Here is an 18345-nt window from a genome sequence, read left to right on the forward strand (position 1 = left end):
CCCTATCAAAAAGTTAGCCAGCATACCGCTTTACCCCGGATCATCATGCCAGCCTTTTAACTTTGTTTAAGTGCCTGAAACAAATGGGCACAAATATCTGCTAGGGGTGAGGGATACAGAATAAATAGAAATGGGCTCTGAATGGACATTGTTACTCAGAAAAGAATGGCAGGGGGCATGCTCTGATGTGGGTGGGATTCCTTGAGCCCGAGGGCAGTGGTTCCATACCAGGGCTCAGAGTGCCACCAGGTTGTGGCCCAGAGAGGGGCAGAGCCAGAGGCCTCATGGATGGCTGCCTGAAGAGGGTCCTAGCAAGGAGTGTGGGTCTTACACCGGGCCAGCCTCCCCTGCAGCATGGAGAACTAGCCCCTAGGAGAGGGGGACATTTCCCCCCACCCTCCTATTTCCTTACTGATTGCTCAGGGCAGAGAAACAGGTCAATGGGTGGTTTCCTCCCATGGGCAGTCTCCAGGCAGGGGCATCTCTTCCCCAGTCCTGGTTGGCGGTGAGGGCCACACACAAACAGACAGAGGTTTCCCTGAAATGGATGGTTAATTATCTCCAGGTCAAGGGGACCTGCAGAATTAGGGCTTTCCGGACTGGACCAGGTCACATGGGAGCAGAGGCCCTGTCGCCACCCCCTGGCCACTCTCATTTCCTTGCCAGTTCTCCAGAAATCCAGGTCAGTTTCAAAGCCTGGGGCTCCAGGCCGCCTGAGCATGGGGTCACTTCCAGGGTCACTGAGTGGACAAGGAGGTCAGTTTTAGCAGGAAAAGTACCTGTAAATGATGCTGGCCAAATCGGGGTTCTGAACAAGGGGGCTCCAGTCTCAGCAAAACAGCCTGGGATTTCCACTTCACTTTACACCCAGGAAGCCCAAGTGCTCCAGAAACTAACATTTGTCATTTATTAAACAAACATGCTTAATAAACGTGTCCATCTGTCTATCTATGTACCCACCTACCTAACAGCCAAGTGTGGTGGGAGGTGCTTACAAAATAACTGTCACTTGCAATCCTTACAATCCCAAGGAGATTTTTTTTAAAAAATAAATTCCCATCTTAATAGATGTTTTATACTTTCCCATTTCATAGATGAGCATAGTGAGTCTCAGAGTGGTTAAGAGGCTTCTTCAGGGTCACTAAGCTGGCAACTGTCAAGGGGGACTTGAAATCACCCCTGCAGGCCTGTATGCTCTGCCCTTTTCTAGATTTAACCTTGAACTTCTGAACCCAAAGGCCTGCCTGACAGCAGGTCCCTTCTCTTACCTGGCTTCCAGGTCAGGAGAGGAGGAAGCACGGCCCTCCCTCTGACCCACCCAGCCACCCACCCGAGGTACCATTAAAGTTAATTGTTTTTACTGCCAGTTTAACATAGTCTTGTAAATTTTTTTACGACGTGGCCCAGGAACGCCCGAGCTGTGTGCAGAACTCAGGGATGAAATGCAGTTTGAACACAGGAGCTTGCTTGGCCCCATCACTAGAGGGGGAGGGGGTCCCCACCTGGAGGTTGTAAGAGGGGGTACCCTCAGCTCTCCAGGGGACCCTCTTCCTCACCGTGTGTTACCCCGGTGACAGTTTCCAGGTGATGCTGTGCCTCGCTTGGAAGATCCTCCACCCCACTCCCCGCTGACTAGATAGGTATGCCTCTTAAAGTAAACCGTAAACCGTGGAATCCTCTGGTATCTAAAACCCTTAAGCACTGGTAGAGGGTTCTGGAACTTTCAGAAAGGTTATGGGCAACTCCAGTACAGAAAGTGTGGCTCTGGGCGTGCTGGGTCCCTCCCAGCCTCGGATAACTAGATGGGCTGGCCGAAGCAGGTGCAAGGTGGGTGCTAGGAGTGCACATTCCAGGGTGTGGGGAGCCCAGAGGTTCAGGGCTTCCCTTTTCTACTCTTGCCTGCCTAGAGAGCCAGCCTTCCTGGTCCTTCCCGTTAAGATACTTAGCCCCAGGTTACTGGAGAAGACTGGTTGCTAAGCACCGGGCAGCTCTTGGCTTCACAACAAGACTTTCTCAGTCCCGACATCCCCGTGCTGAGGCTCTGTTTTGGCATTTGTCCTGGTTGGTGTTAAACTGCTACTTCTAATGCGCCCAGAAAAGTGCCAGGCACACATCAAATATCTGTACTGGGTGACGGCATTTAGCATTCACAATTACGCCCAAGTATTCATGAGGCGCTGACTGCGTGCGCAGCCTCGTGGTGCTGGGGATAGAGCAGCCTGGCATCCCCGCACGTGGACGTCAGGTACGAGCCACTGAGCATCAGCCCTGCAGGTCGAGGGCTGGCTTTCAAAACGTATTCAGCGGCAGCACCGGCACCGCGGGCCCCGGGGAGCCCGTTAGAAATGCGAATTCCCGGCCCCACCGCAGACCTGCGGCTCCGGGGCTCCGGGGGTGGGGCCCGGCCACCTGGTTGCAGCAGAGCCCTCCAGGTGACTGTAGTTCCCTCTTAAGGTTGAGAGTCAGTGATGCAATGGATACAGGCACAGGCTTCGAGCGAGGGTTGAATTTCCTTGTTAGTTTCCAGGTGTTGGTCAAGAAATTCTGAGAAGCTCGGTGGGGGCTGGAAGGAATGGAGGGGGAGGGGCGGAGAGGGGGTAGCGCGTTCGTGGGAGAAATTGGCCCCAACCCGGTGAGGATGAGGATGAGGATGAGGGAAATCAGCAGCCCTCCCCCCATTGGGCTTCCTGGGTCAGAGGCTGCGTTTCTCAGCAGGATGGACCACTGGGCACGACCCAGTTCGAGGAGGTCAGAGAGGCGCCTCAGGACGTGCCCACTCCGATCTGAAGGCCGTAACTCTGCGTTCTGGCCAACTGCGTCTCCTCCAGGGAGCCTGCCCCTGGGGGCCCCCTAACTTTCGCGAGCCTCAATTTCCCCGACCTTGCGGGATCACTGCGGCTCGAATGAGGCCAGAGGCTTGTAGAAGCTCCGCGGAAGCTCCCGAGTCCAGCGTCGGGACCAGTTCCCAGCACTGCTCAGGTCAGTAGCTCGGAGAAAGTTCCTCGCTCGCCCGCTCGGAGGACGAATCCCGAATCCCGAATCCCGAGCGAGAGAAGCAGGCGGGTGCGCGCGCGGGCTCGCGGCTGCTGGGGATGCGGGACGCCCCGGACCTTATAGGACGATACCTGGGGTGGGGTGGGGTGACCTGGGGTAGTGCGAGCGGGGCGTGAGCTTCAGGTCCAGGCTGAGGCTGGGAGTGATGCAAACCGCCCGGGAGCGGTGGCGTGTTTGTGACGCTGGCGAACCGCGCAGAAGGCTGAGCGCGGATGCTGACCCGGGAGCAGGGCCGGGCGCCGAGAGCGCGGGGCGCAGGGCGCGCCGTGGGGCCGGGCCGACCGCGGCCTCCTCCGCAGCCGAAGCCGGCTGAGGTCGCGACCGCCGGCTGGCAGCAGAGCCTGGCCTGCCCCGGAGGGTTCCGCAGGCTTTCCACGCGCTCTTTGACCAAATGCCAACAGGGCCCGACCTGCCGCGGAGGGTCCACTGAGCCGGTGATCTGGCCCCTGCCTACCTTGCAGGACCCAGCTTTCCTAGATCCCGGGCCAGCACCTTCGGCCGGCTGGGTGGGTGGGTGGCTGGGCGGGTCCCCCGTGGGTGGGTCCCCCCCAGCCCCGGCCCGGCATGGCATCTCTCCACCTCTTCCGGCCTCCCGGGGGAGGCGCGTCGGGGGGAGGCGCGGAGGGCGGGGAGGCGTGACCTCCCGGGGTGCCCGAGACCCGGCGAGGGCGGCCCGGCCAGTTTCTCCCCTCCCGACCCGGGATGGGAACAGCCCAGGGGGCCGCGGCCTTGTCCCCAGGCCACTGCCCGGCCCCTCCCCCGCACTCCTGGCCAAGGCTTTGAAGAGCGCGTTTTACGAACTTTTCCATTTTCCCTCTGGAGGCGTGTTTGTTCTTCTCAGTCACCTCGCTTTTTTTTTTTTTTTATGAGCTTCAGAGCTGATCTGCACGTTCTCCACTCCGTGTAATTTCAATTTGAACTCTCCCCGGAGCGGCCTTTTCTCTCTTGTGGCCTGCCAAGTCGTTTGAAGGCTGCGCAAACATTCTTCCTCCCTCCTGTCCCCGCGAATCTCGGTCTACACCCGTGAGGGGAGGCGGAGGCTGTTCCGGTGGATCCGAGCTTTTTAGACGGCGCCTTCAGACCCTTTGGGGGCGAGTCGGGGGAGGGGACGGTTCCCTCCGCGGACCCTTTCCCTAAGGAATTGTGCGTGTGCACGTGCATGCACATTCCCTAACCCGAATTGGAAGTTCCCAGAGGAAGGTAGTGGAGACGTGAAAGGGCTGGGGCTTAGCAGAAGTGAGTTTCCTAAGTGTCCAGTCCTGCCCTTTCCATGTTAGTCCTCATTCAATTTTCAGCCCGTTTCCGGCCAGGAGGTGTTACGGTCATGTTTCAAATGAGGGAAACAGGCTTGAGCCATGAGGTCAGTTTCTCAGCCACCCTGTTGGAATTCAAGTCCAATTTTGAGCACGCTTTTTTTTTAAAGCAATAATTATTAGTTATGACTTAATATAACATTATTAAATACATATAACAACTGCCCTTTGATAAGCAGCAATTATGTGCCAACCACTGTTCTGAACCTTCTACTCATTCACCTGTCACAAATATTTTTCATAATGCCTTTGTGAGTTGTATAGTGGCCACATGGCACATAGGAAAATCAAGGTGCAGAAAGGTTGTCACCTGTCCATGGTCACACAGCAAGGAAGAGCTGGAGTCTGGATTTTTAGTTTTTATTTTTTTAAGTGGGCTCCAAGTCCAGCACAGAGCCCAGTATGGGGCTGGAACCCTGAGATCCAGACCTGAGGTGAGATCAAGAGTCCATGGTTAATCCACCAAGCCACCCAGGCGCTCCTGCAGTCAGGATTTGAACTCAGGCACAAACACTCCTAAGCACCACTATTCGCCTTTGGAGAGCTTTTTCCAACATTATCCTGAGTCATGTGAAAGAAATCCCAGGCTTACTGACCCTGCACTGTGTTTTCTTCCCCAAGGTCACTCTGGGGACAAACAGGAAGATGGGGGGGCAAGGAGTTACGTAAGGCGGTGGCTTCAAAGGCGGCCACCACTGGGGTGCATAGCCTTGGCTCTGGGCAGCTAGCCAGGGGCACTAGTCTGCAAGCTAAGGGCTGTCCACCTTCCATCTCCTGATGGACCCTACCTCCTCTTACTTGGGGAGCAGATTCTAGGGCAGATCTGGGAGGGAGGTCTTAAAATTGGGGATGGGAGAAACCGATCAGGTATTACTAATAAGAATAAAAATAATAGGGGCACCTGGGTTGGCTCAGTGGTTGAGCAGCTGCCTTGGGCTCAGGACAAGATCCTGGAGTTTCAAGATCGAGTCCTGCATCGGGCTCCCTGCAGGGAGCCTGCCTCTCTGTCTGCCTATGTCTCTGCCTCTGTGTGTTTCTCATGAATAAATAAAATCTTTTTTTAAAAAAAGATTATAAAAGAATAAAAATAATAATAGTAGCAAGCATTTATTGAGCACCTACTATGCTATGCCTGATGCATAGTTCTTTTTACATATCAACAGCCCTGCAGGTAGGGATGTTCGGTTTGTTCAGTTCATCCCTTTAAAGGACATAGACAGGTTAAATCATTTGTTCAAAGTCACAGACCCAATCAGGTAGGGAGGGAGTCCAGAACTGGAGTAGGGAAGAGGCTCTGGCTGGGAGCTCACTTCTTGGAAATGTGGCACATTCTGATGGCAGTCAGTTCTGATTTTCTCTGATATAGGCTGCAGAATAGAATGAGCAGATCTTGGGGCAGTCATTCTAGCTACCCTCCAAATATAGAAACTAAGGCCTGGTTAGAGGTAGAGCGTGACGTGAAGTCCCACATCAAGTCAGGAGGGACACAAACGTGGAACCCAAGTGGTCTGCCCCTCACCATCTCCCTCCTGGGCCAGGATACTTGCTGAAGCTCTGTAAAAAGAAGCAAGGGAGACAGGCCTAGGTTTTCCTTCTGTACTCAAATTACTGTGTGACTTTGTGCAGGCTAGTCCTCTCTCTGGGCCTCAGTTTCTCCAACTGCAGAGTCACGGTGGTACAGGGAGTTAGATTATTTAATTATGAAGGCACTCGATGGTCCTGACATTCTGAGAGGCTCATGAAGCCATGGGCCAAAAAGCCGATTCAGAGCCCAGCAGAACTGGTCCCCAGACCTGACGTTCTGTGAAATCAAGGTCCCCAGATTTCTGGAGGGTGAATGACAATGGGAGGCTCAAAGAAACAAATGCTCTTTCTTTGGCAGGCACCTCAAAGGCCTCTTGACACCAGCCCAAAGATGGGTTTTATGGGCTTCTACACAAGAAGTGGGTTGCTAACCCCATCATTGGGATTCTTCTAAGGCCTCCTTTTCACCAGGTGTTGAGCCCAAGGTCATGGGCTACAGGGCTAAGGGCTTGGCTGGAGGGATTAGGCTTGGCCCTGGCAGATTGCCTGATAATGCCTGCATAAATATTCATCCAGAGCAGTTTATGCGAGTACCGATTCTAGACCCACATAGACACAGCATACCCCCACTCAACTCACCCTTCTCTTCCTCCTCCTTCATTATTATTATTATTATTATTATTATTACTGCTGTTATTTAGGGACTACACCTTCTCTAGCCCTTTCTATAAGCCAGCTCTGTTGCAGTTTGTGATCCTGCATCTCCCTGGCCTAAATCTGGCACAGAGCTGGGCCATCCTTGGTGTGATCACAGGTACTCAAAGCCAGAGTCCCAGGAAGTGCATTGTTCCTGCAATGACTGGTATCACCTGTACTGTGTGGTCGATAGCTCCAGAAATTTGCTGATGAATGTTTTGGGGCTGATTTATTGAGCTATTTCTATTCCTAGTGACTCCGCAGGGGGAACCGAACTTTTCACTGTAGAAATCTCAGGTTTTCCTTATGGGCTCCAGGAAAAGGGAGAGGGTGGGTTGAGAGAGGATAGTGCCCAAGGCAGCAGATGGAGGCTGCATGAAGGCTTAGCAGGGAGAAGCCTTTCAGGAGCCCTACGGTGGATTTCAGGCAGTGCTATCAACATCTCTGCGGGCTGGGCACCGGCTGGAGGCAGGGGGCAGACAGTCTGGATAGACCACTGACCCTCCACTTACAGCTGAATGAGGACCCCGAGCATTACTTTATAGAGCCAGAGAGGGGCACTTGTTGGCCAAGGCCACTCAGGTCAGGCCTCCCATGGCCTTGAATTTGACCTTACCCAGACTGCTGCTGCTGCTAGGGGCTGCCCAGCAGAGCTTTGAGCAGCAGAGGCCCGGGTGGCGGCAGTGGCCGTGGGGGATGTCTCCCTAATGGTCCCAGGGTTTACGCGGGGGGTGGTCCAGCTCTGATGCTCATCCTTGGCCTCCCTGTGGGTGCACATTTTTCCACATTCTGGGCTGGAGAGACGCCCTGGCTTTTGCGGGCCTGGGAAGGAGAAAGAAAAAGCAAGTCCTGGGGGTGGGCAGTGCAGGGGAGGGAGCCGCTCACAAAGGGGCCGGCGCTGGATCGGGCAGGGCCGCTGAGTGATGATCCCCAGGCCTGCTGTCGCTGTTGTTGGGGCGGTTGGGGCGGGCTGCCAGCACGCACAGGGGGCAGGGAGGGAAATCCCCGGAGACCAGTGCCTGCAGAGGAGACCCAGACAGAGGTCGGAGATAGGCAGCTCGAGATCCAGAGGGAAAAGCACCCAGGAGGAAGAGACAGAGGCAGGTTTGGAGGTTGGCAGTTGGAGGGAGAAACTCAGAGGCAGAAGGCCAAGGAGGCGCCTGGAGAGACCCGGGGAGATAGGAAGTAGAGACAGGAGGGCTGCAGAGAGACGGAGAAGGAAGCACAACCACAGGAGAGACAGAGAGGCAAGGAGCAGGGGTAGTGGAGACAGACAACCAGTCGATGTGGTTTGTAGCCGACAGTGGACAGAAAGCCAAGTCGATGTAAATTCATTCATTTCAGGGCAGGGATCTGAGGTTATCTGATGCGTGGGGCCCCCGACTGTCCCGGCCCAGTTGGTCCTGGGTCTGAAGACCTCTCTCTCCACCCCCTCACACTCACCCCAAGTGTAAGGGTCTTTGCCACGGTTTGTAGTGGGCTTAGTTTCCTTTACAGATAAAGTGGCTTTTCTAAGTGGTTTTTCATGACCTCCCGACATCAGCCCCCATCCCCACCTTTAATTTTCAAATTTCACTGCATCAGCTCTAGGTGGGCACCCCAGTGTGTGGTGGCCAGGCTGTCTGCAGCTGGGCAGGGCTTCCGCTAGCCACCCACGGGGCACTCAGAGAATCCACAACCTGCTGCAGGGTCACACGTATGTGTGCATAGGCACACACCCTCCCCATGTCCTCCCCACACCCATGCACACACCCTCATGTAAGTCCAACAGACAACATACATCCTTCGCTCAGTGTAGCACACACGTGTGCATACACACACATTCAGCATTTGTTGAGCACCTACCCAACCTGGAGTGCTGGGCTTGGTATTCACCAGGGATAGAAAAAGAAAGGGAAGATGCCTCTCTCGGGCTCCCCCTAGAGGCGGGGGTGCCAGGGCACCTAGCAGAGGGGGTGAGCCAGAGGGAGGGAGCTGGGGAGTGGGCACTGGGACTGTCCCTCAGGGTCCAGGGCTGAGGGACTACCCTTCCGACTTTGGGAATGTCCAGATCCAGGGTCTGTGCATGGTTATGTCCAGCACCTCGGGGTGGTCAGAGTGAAGAGCACCCGTCTTTAGTGTCTGTGAACGTGGGGCAGGTCAGGCCTCTCAGAGTTTATACTCTGCCTTTTCTTTACCCTCAACCATGGGTATGAGAAATCAGAGGGCCAGGGGTCCTGTTTCCCCATCACGTCTCAGAACGGTCCCCCATATCTGTTTCTTTGAGGAGTCAGACAGGGGCCTGCCTGTCTCTTCTCCCAAGTTGGGGACCCCATCATCTGCTGCAAAAGGGGTCTGTGGGGAGTGGGGACGAGGCACATCTCCTTCACTCTGGGTTGAACATAATGACCATACCAGTAGCTGCTCCCAATACCAGCTGATCTTTCTTTGCATTTTGTTTCAAACATCCCAATGGTTGTAATAACAGCTAGTGTTTCTGGAGCATGCACCACACACAGGGTGCCGTGCTGAGCGCTTTGCAGAGATTGCCTCGTGGAAGATCTCCGAACAGCCCTGGGTCATTGGGGTGGGGAATTACTGTGATCCCATTGTACAGATGAAGAAACTGAGACCAGGGGAGGTGAAGGCATTGGCCCAACATCATACGGCAAGAACTGACACCCAGGCAGGCCGACTCCAGAATTCAACCTTGTACCCAACATCTATCCTTATAGCAAATAGTTCTCATCTATTTGTGCAGCCTCCAGAAATGGACAGGAAGTGGGATGTGAAGTGTGTGTGTCCGTGTGTGTGCGCGCACATGGGCACGCAGGGACTTGTGCACCCACATGGGTGTTGTGGGTGGTGCAGATTCCAGGGGTCAGCCAGGAGCTGCCCTGGGAATCACACAGCAGAGGCCCAGGCCGAGGAGAACTTTCCAAAGCAGCCATTTCCTGACTGCTTTCCCCATGCAGAAAGGGCCTTGCCTGAGCCCACCAGCTCATTTAAGCTTTGCTTTGGTCCTGCAGCAGGATTGCAGAGCGGCCCGGCTCTGTGCCCAGCCTGCCTGCCGTGTAACAAGATAGTTTATATTACACCGCTGAGCAGAAATAAAACTACTGAGTCGAACATTGCAAACAGATGCCGCCGGCCAGAGCCCAGGGTCCATGGCCAGATGCTGTTGCGAGCACCCTGGGAGGGTAGAAGCCGGGAGTCTGGTCCCTCCAGACCCTACAGGTTGGGGTGGGGGTTGCCGCTGGGATTAGAGGTTTGGGGGCCTGCTAAGGGGCTTTCGGAAGTGAAGAGGGAAGAAGGCAAGGGGGCATATCTTTCCTTTCTTCCCTCCACCACGCACATTCCAACCTTGTGATCTGTCAATTTCTTCTTGTTAATGGTCCTTCCTCCCATGAAGTGGTGAAGCCCAGAAAGCCTCCCTGAAATACCCCAAATAAACACGCTGTAGGTCCCCTAAAACTCCTGCTGAGAAGATTTCTGCCTCTAAGCTCACAAGACAGTTCTGACACTTTCTACCCCCATGCTGTCTCCCAACGCATCTCTCCCACCACCCCCGGGGTTCACCACTTCATCTTCCTGACTGCAGCCCTATTTAAGTCCCATACTGATAAAGTCATGCTCTTGCTCCCACACCTTCCATGGCTCCCCATTGTCCATGGTAGAGCTTCTTAAAGACTGGCCAGGGGACGCTGATATGTGCATCAGCAACCCCTAGGAATGTTGTTAAAATGCAGATTCCACGGCCACATCCCTGCACTCCTGAATCCACCTCATTGGGGCCCCAACAATCTGCATTGTAAATAATTTGAAAACCTTTCCGGAAGGAGGCAAGGTGTTATTATATTTTTTCAAAAGAGCCCATCGTAGAGCGGTGAGCGTTAGTTTGTGCAGCGATCTTCATTCAGTCTGTTATCCAACAGATGTCGAGAGCACCTGTTGTGTCCTGGGCACTGGGTTAGGGGCTGGGTGCAGGGGAGAAAACATGCACAAAACAAGCAGGGTTCTGGCAGTCTTGTACTTCCAGTGACTTCAGAGGAGGAAGAGCTTGGTGGTGTCTGGGTGGTTCGGGAAGGCATCCTGGGGAGGCATCCCAGGGCCCGGCGAGATGGAAGAGTAGATTGGCCTCAAGGATTCTGGGCCGTGCTCTTGGTGAAAGCCCGGTGTTGGCAAAGGCTCTGAGATAGGGGATCTTGCAAGACAGCGTGCGAGGCACGGACTATTTATTCAACAGCATGGCAGGCATGGATGTGGGCGAGAAATGCTGGCTTTCTCATCCTACTTCTCTTTCCCAGAAACTCATGAGAGTGTGGGGACCTTATCTCTGTCTTTCCTGGGGGCCCAGGAAGGAGGTGTCCGCAGCACTCTGCGAGTGTGGGTTGAATGAATGAATGAATGAATGAAAGAAGGGTGGCAGGAGAGGAAGGGGGAGATAAAAGACATAAAAGAGAGAAGGGCACACACACACACAAAAGAATGAGATAGGAGGGGAAGGAGGAAGGAGACAGAGGGACCCACTGTGTGGTTGATAAGCTGCAAAATTTATTTGGAGTAGGGTAAAAACTGTGGACAGGTGGATGCTGCGGGTCTGTTCTCAGAAGCCAAGGCATCACAGGCACGCTGAAGAGCCCCCTACCCCACCTTCCATTCTCTGGTGGCAGAATGGGAAAGAAGGCACTGGAGGCTGATAGAAAAAGTGTTGGAGACAGTGGTGATGGAGAGCTGGTGGGACAGGAGGTGGATATCCAGGGTGGGCAGCGGTCACAGAGGCGTGTGTGTGTGTGTGCGTGCCACGCACGCACGTGTATAACAGGCAGAGACATTGAAAGCAATCAAAATAACTCTGATTAATACTCTCTCCCACCCTCTCCCTCCCAAATCCATTTCCTCCCAGCCAAGGCCAAGGGTAGACATGCCTGACTGTAACCCTAAGAGTCAGGGGAATCTCTAGCAATTATTTTTACACTAAAAAAAAAAAAGAATAATAATAGATAAATAAAATTAGGAAAAAAAAAAAGCCCTCTAAGATGCAGGCGTGCTCAGGGCCCTGCCAGCCGAGTGCCTTGCGACTGGGTGGAGGCTCTTGCCACCCCATCCTTGGGCGCCCCTTCTCTCCCAGCCTCCATATGGTCTGGCCTCTATGTGACAGACAGCCCAGGCCAGGCACCCCCAGCCCCTCCCCCCACCCAGACTGCCCCCTCCCCCGCCAGGGCCTGTCCCCTCTGAAACTGATCCCAGGCCTTTGGATCTAATTTGTTTCTCTGTCTGCGGAGTTTGGGGGGGTCTCGCCTGGAGACGTGGTGGTCACAGGTGACATCAATCATGTCTGCGTCTTCCGAGGGATGGGGATAGGATATCAGAGAGGTGACCAAGCATTTGCCACATGATTCAAATCATCTCAGCATTGATTAATTGGGTTCATCCTGAGATTCTGAATCATAACAACTGTTTTTCTCCTTCACCTAACGTCAACAGGCCCTTAAAGGGGAAGGATCCATTTACCCGGCGCATGTGGTGCATTAAGTTGATGAGTTCCTATTAAATGTTAAATGCTGGATGCGTTTTAGACAAACTCGATTTGCTCAAGATACTTTTCAAAGGTTTTGTGATGATTAGACATCTCTCTCCTGGCCTCGCCTCTTCCTCTCTGGCTTTTCCTAGGACGTGTTTGGCTTCAGCCTCTGACAGATGGGATGAGGGAACGTGTGGGCTCATACAGAGGGTCTTTTGGAGAGGGGCTTGGGGGGCTCAGGGGGAGCCCCCCAGGCTGTTTAAAAGTGATACAGTTTCTGAAAAGTTTAACAAGGCAGAAAACAATCCCGGATGCCAAATTTGCCTTCCAAAAGCTAAATATCCGGAATGCCTCCTGCCCCTAAATGGAGGAGAAACAGTACTTTCAAGCCAAAAAAGAAAAAAGCCATTTTCTAGAGAACAGAAATTCAGTTTCTGCACTGGTATGGTTTCTGGAAGTGGAAAGGACTGAATATGCTTGGCATGGAAACAAAACCTAGTTTAAATGCAAATCAGTGAAAACAGGGATCGATTGGGAAAAAAAATCAAAATTCAGGGAAGTTTCCTATTTTTGTCTTTCCTATAGGTGAAAAGGATCCTCAGCAGGATGCCCATTGTCCTGGCTGTATGACCTTGGACAAGTCACTGTGTTGACCTGAATCTCAGCTTTCTGGTTTATAATAATAGGATAAATAAGATTCGCTGGGCTATTGAGAAATGTAAATTCACAGAAAGATTAGGGAAATGGCTCAATGGCTTGTTGGTAGATCCTTCACAGACAGATAAATGTGTGTGTTGGGGGTGGTGCTGCTGTTGTGGTGGGGGAGACCCTGGTCCTCCATAGGTGTGGATACGTTTGGTTCAAAAAGTTTCAAAATGTAGATGAGCTCCAACCTTTAGCCAAAGGAACATTTTGGGCTGTGATGACTGGTGGAAACAGGATTTTTATTTATTTATTTATTTATTTATTTATTTATTTATTTATTTATTTATTTATTTAAAGGATCACTTAGAGCCAATTTGCAAGCAGGGGCTTGGCAACCCCCAGGAATGTTGGGATAGTGAGTTGGAAGTTGATTAGCACCAGAAGGTTCTCAGGAATAGTGGAGGCTGCTCATGCCCATGTAGCAAACCTCCCCAGAATCCCCATCAGGCAGTGTGTTCTCTCCCAGCGGTGGGTTCAGATACCAGGAATGATCTTGTAAGCCCGGAGGTTCTTAGTGATGGAGAGAAGGTGGCTGAGGCTTTGGACAAGGTCACCCAAACCTGTGTGCCTCAGGTGGGCTCTGGGTTGGAGTGAACCTCACCAAGGCAAGCCACAGGTCCGTGGCTGCTGCAGCTGCTCCAGCTGAGCTGATGGGTGGAGTGACCCGGCTCTCCTGGTGCCCTGGGGGGACAGCCCATGTGGGCAGAAAGAGAGGCAGAGGTGGGGTGAGAGGAGCCCCAAGAGAGAGAAAGGAAGGAAGCAGAGAATCAGGGAGTGAGGCAGAGACTGAGAGAGAGAGAGAGCACGCTGCAGGGAGCAGGACAGAGAGAGGAGGAAGCCAGAGGTTAAGGGTCTCCAAAGGCACCAAAGGGACAGTAGGGGACAAAGGGAGGGACAGGGAAAGGAAGGAAAGAGTCAGAGGGAGGGAGCAGGAGAGGGTCAGACATACCAGACCACACGTGCAAAGAGAAACGAAACCCAAAGACACGGTCACACATGCTCCACGGAGCAAGAAACGGGGAACAAATGGGCAGATCCGATGCTTGAAATGTAAGGATATTGACTTTTGTTTCTCCCCAAAGATATGGAATTCCCTACCAGTATCACCAGGCCTTCTGAGTTGTCTCCCCCACCGCCACCCCCACCCACCACCCCGCCCCAGCCCGGCACCCTCAGGGACACTGCTGGGCTATCACACAGGAGGCATCGGGGCTGCAGGGCTGGATTGCGTCAGGGGAGGGATAGTCCGTGGAGAGGATCAAAGGGAACCAGGGCCCTGGCTCCATTGGCAGGACTCCCGGTGAGGCCCAGGACTGAATTCCCGGCCAAACCCCCAGGAGACATTCTGATGGGCTGATAGAGACACTCAAACCGCAGGCTGCCTCTCCCTCCTCCTCCGTGTCTCCCTCCTCCTCCTCCTCCTCCTCCTCCTCCTCCTCCTCCTCCTCCTCTTCCTCTAGCCTGTTGGTTGAAATCAGCATCAGGAGGGTTGGCTAGTGCTCAGCTGAACTCCAGACAGCAGGGCATGCTCCTCCAAGGCCCCCCAGTTCTTGAACCTTAGAGTTAACAGCTGGGCGGCCTGCCTGATGGAGGTGTCCGAAGACCCTGGGGAATGATGCTGAGTGTTCAGGAGACAGAAGAACATGCCCGTTCGGAGTGAGCCACCCTTGGGGTGAAATCAGGCTGCATTCCTTGAAACTCAGCCTTCTCGTGCGTAAAACGGGGAAGATAGGAATACCTCTGAGGGCCCTGAGTGGGATCCCCAGTGCTAGAGCCCCGAGGGCCTGGCCCGTAGTAACCACGGGCACATGGCGCTGTCCCGTGTCTAGAAGACAGAAGCCAGATTGCTGTCCCGGACAGGGGGTAATATATGGCAGCCAGCTCTGGCCGAGAATTGAATTCAACCTCAGCTGGAGAATTAGAACATCGTGATTAGAAACTAGAAGAGAGAAGGGACAAAACAACCTGTCTTCAAGTGCACGATGACAGAGCACAGACTCTGCTGGCAGTGTGGGGGGGCTGGGGAAGGACAGGGCAGATCATATTAATATCAATAAATTATATCTGCACCGTGATTCATGGCTCCGATGCGCTTCCCATTATGTTATCTTACAGCATCACAGGAGGACGCGCTCTCCTGATGCTCCTGTAAACGCTGCTCCCGTGGCTGTGGTGGTGGGGCCACTGTTGATGTTATTTCTCCTGCTTTCCGCATGGGGGAAACTGAGGCTTGGGTAGAACAAGAGCCTTGCCCAACGAGACAGGGGGAGCCGAGGTTTAAATCCAGGCTTTGTCCTGCTGGGTCTTTTCCGGCGGTGGGGGGGGGGGTTCCCTCATCTCATCCTGGGAGTGAGACTGCCTCCTTCTTATCTTGTCATTTTGTCACTTCCCTGGAGTTCTGCTTCCTTCCTTCCTATGGTGGATTATTCCAGTTTCCTCCTCCATTTGGGTGAAGGGGCCAAGGGTCCCTCCTGCCAGGTCCTCCATCTGCCTACCCACCCAGCACTCCATCCTCAGCGCTCGTTCCCACTCAATGAAAAATCCCCCCCTCACCTCCCCCCACCCATACCCAGTGGCTGCTCAGTTGCAGGACAGGCAAGGATGACCCGGACGTGGACTTGAACTTTCAGGTCCCCTGGCCCGCCCCACCCCCGCCCTGGCTAGCCTCCTCTCTGTCTTTGAACCCAGCAGCAGTCTGGCTGGCCTGTTCACCCCACCCTCCCTCTCCCCTTCGCCTCTTTCTCCTTTCCTTCAGGAAACCCACAGCCTAGCGCACTCAGGGCTGGGCTGATTTGGGGACCAGGTTCATTTAGCATTTGCAGAGTGAGCTATTCCAAGAATGTGCAGATTTAGTCCGGGAAGTGGCCCTAGAAGGAGACTGGCTCTGCTTCTGAGCAGGAGAACAAATGAGCCCCTTCCCCCAACTGCGATTTCCTTTGTCTCAGTCCAAAATCCCCCTTTACACAATCCCGGAGGCTTCCTAATAAAATAGAACTGTAACTTTATCTAAGAAGAGTGCAGCACATGTAGAATGGATAAGGTGTAATTAATAACAGAAAATAATGTCTCCCCCCGTCCTGACCTTTCACCCTCATATAAGTGTCTTCAGTTTTATGACAGCTAAGCACAAAATGAATGTGTGCGTGCATGTGTGTGTGCGCGTGCTCTGTGTGTGTGTGTGCATGCGAGGTGCGTGCTCCGGTGTGTGCGTTTGAGCAGAGTCTACGAGGGGCCAATACGTCTGTCTGGTGAGTATTCACCTAGCCCTGGCTGGAATTGGTTTACGTTTCTGGCTAGACTGGCCTCTCGCTGAACCCAGGCACTGCCTGAAACCGATCTGAGCTCTTGAAGTGAGGATTCCGTCTAGATCTCAAAATACCCTGTATCTATTTCCATGCAAAACTTTGGGCAATGCAGAAGCTGAATATTAAAAAAAAAAAAAGAGAGAGAGAGAGAGATGGGAATTCATGTGCATGCACACACACACACACACACACACACGCACACGCATGTGCTCTTTTCGGTTGCCTATTATATTTCAGAACCATGGTGGGTGCCAGGGACGGGATATTGATAGTTACTTGTGCCCGGAGCAGCACGCAGGAAACCAAGATGAACATTTCCTTGGTCTCCAAGCTGTAAATACCTGGGCAGACGAGGAACTCATTACGGACAATGTTCTCCCAAGCACTTGCGGTCCCCACCCCCAGTGTGGCACCATCCTTGCCGGGGTTCTCTAGGAAAGGATGAAAGATCGGTGCCTCCCTAGGCAGGTAGAGGCTGGAGGAAGCAGGGGAAGGGGGTGAGGAGAGCCGGCCCACCTCCCAAGACTCTCTAGACGGTTTTCCGCAGTCAGAATGGAAGGGCACTTGCACCAGTCCTGTTTATCTTAACGGTTCCACAACTATGTTCGTTTTGAGTAATATTATCTTCCTTTAAAGGTCACTGGGCTGGCCTGCACTCTTGGTTTCTCGTGATTCATTGTGTTTGATATTCAACTTTTCGAGAAGTCCGCAACACCAGCCTCTGGGTTAATGGAAGCCACACCAGCCACGGGGCCAGTAGCTTTGAATCCTCCCCGGACGAGGAGGCCTGGGCGGGGTGGGGTGAGTTGCTTCCTTTTGATCAGCGGCGCTGATGTGAACCAGAGGTCACGCATGTTCGAGGCCTGTGTGTTAGTTCTATGAGACAGCAGCAACTGGACCCTCACATTCTCCCCGACCCCAACCCGGGGAGTTTTGTTTTCCATGCTTGTCCCTTTCTGGGCTGACTTTTCCAGGACCCCTGGGGCACCAGGGGGACTTTGTTTTGGAAGACCCGGAGCCCTAAATCACTAGAGAAGACCCCTCTGTCCACTCCTGGCCTTTCTCCTGCCATCCCCGGCTCCTTCAGACACCGTTAAACCAATTGCTGCTCCCCCAGGACATGCCTGCTCACCGATGTTAGGTGACAGGCTGGATTTGGAGGGAGATCTCTTTCTCCCAGGGGAGTCATTGGGTTGTTGAGTTCTTTTATGGGCATGCTTGAACTCTGGAGGGCCCCCAGACTGACAGCCACCTCTGCTAAATTGATCGTATATTTTTCTGTCCTTGCGTCATCCCATCATCCTGCAAATGCTTTGGCCTGCCATATTTTTATGGTTCTTCTTCCAAGAGGTTCCACAGAGGGTGGGTCAGCATGATTTATCTGCAAGGAGAAGAGAAGGAGAATTTCTTATCTCTGGTATCAGAAGGTGGGATTTCCCTCTTATCACTCTCTCTTTTGCTTTGGGGTTTAAAGGCAACACCAACAGGTTGGATTAAGAAGTTTAGGGAGTCCTTTAGGCTGCCAGCTTCATAAAGTTGACAATGACCAGAAATGGGGGACTCAACTGTCTCCTAATTTCACATCCTCCCAGATACTTACTTAACATCACAGCGCACAGTCCCTGAGTTTGTTGCCAGGACAAGAAGATCTTGATTGGATTAAAAATATTTCCCAGTGGAGGTTTTGAGGCTTTGGCAAACATAATGAGATGAGCAGCTCTTCAAAAACAGAACTTGAAAAATTAAACAGGTCATATATATTCATTATCGGAAAACGTAGAAAAGGCAGATAAGGAAAAAGAAGAAAATGAAAATCACCTGTAATCCCACCACATGGGGCTAACTATTCATATTTTCCCGTGTATCTTTCCAGTCTTCAGTGTATAGTAAATGCATTTTAAGTGACAATAAGATCATATTGCATATTGCACATGACTCTTTTCATTTGCAAAAATTATATATGCCCACTGTAAAATATTTAAATAATGGTCAACAAGAACAGTAACAACAAAAATCCAAATTGCAACCCCCATTTACTTAGCAGTGAACTTCTTTCTAGATAGCTCTTTCCCTATTGTTTGCTAACCTGCTTTCAAAAAATCTTAATGACATAGCATGTCATCGAATTTGTCTCTACATCATTATTTCTCGGGGGGTGGGTACAGAGTTGGGGATTCCATTATCAGGATGCACTACGGGTTAGCTAATACATCCCCTGCGGTTGGACAGTTTAGGTTGTTTGCCA

General features: G+C 52.7%; 1 long non-coding RNA gene across 1 annotated transcript in view; it reads left to right on the forward strand.

Annotated features, from left to right (window-relative positions):
- The first annotated feature begins 2596 nt into the window (after window positions 1-2596).
- The window catches only part of LOC144299909 (uncharacterized), a 383693-nt gene continuing 367944 nt past the window's right edge, over window positions 2597-18345 (forward strand). Inside the window, exon 1 of the long non-coding RNA XR_013366551.1 lies at window positions 2597-2979. This is a non-coding gene — a long non-coding RNA (uncharacterized LOC144299909). The remainder of the gene's footprint in view (window positions 2980-18345) is intronic.

This window comes from Canis aureus, chromosome 27, assembly GCF_053574225.1.
Source record: "Canis aureus isolate CA01 chromosome 27, VMU_Caureus_v.1.0, whole genome shotgun sequence".
Taxonomy (NCBI): Eukaryota; Metazoa; Chordata; class Mammalia; order Carnivora; family Canidae; genus Canis; species Canis aureus.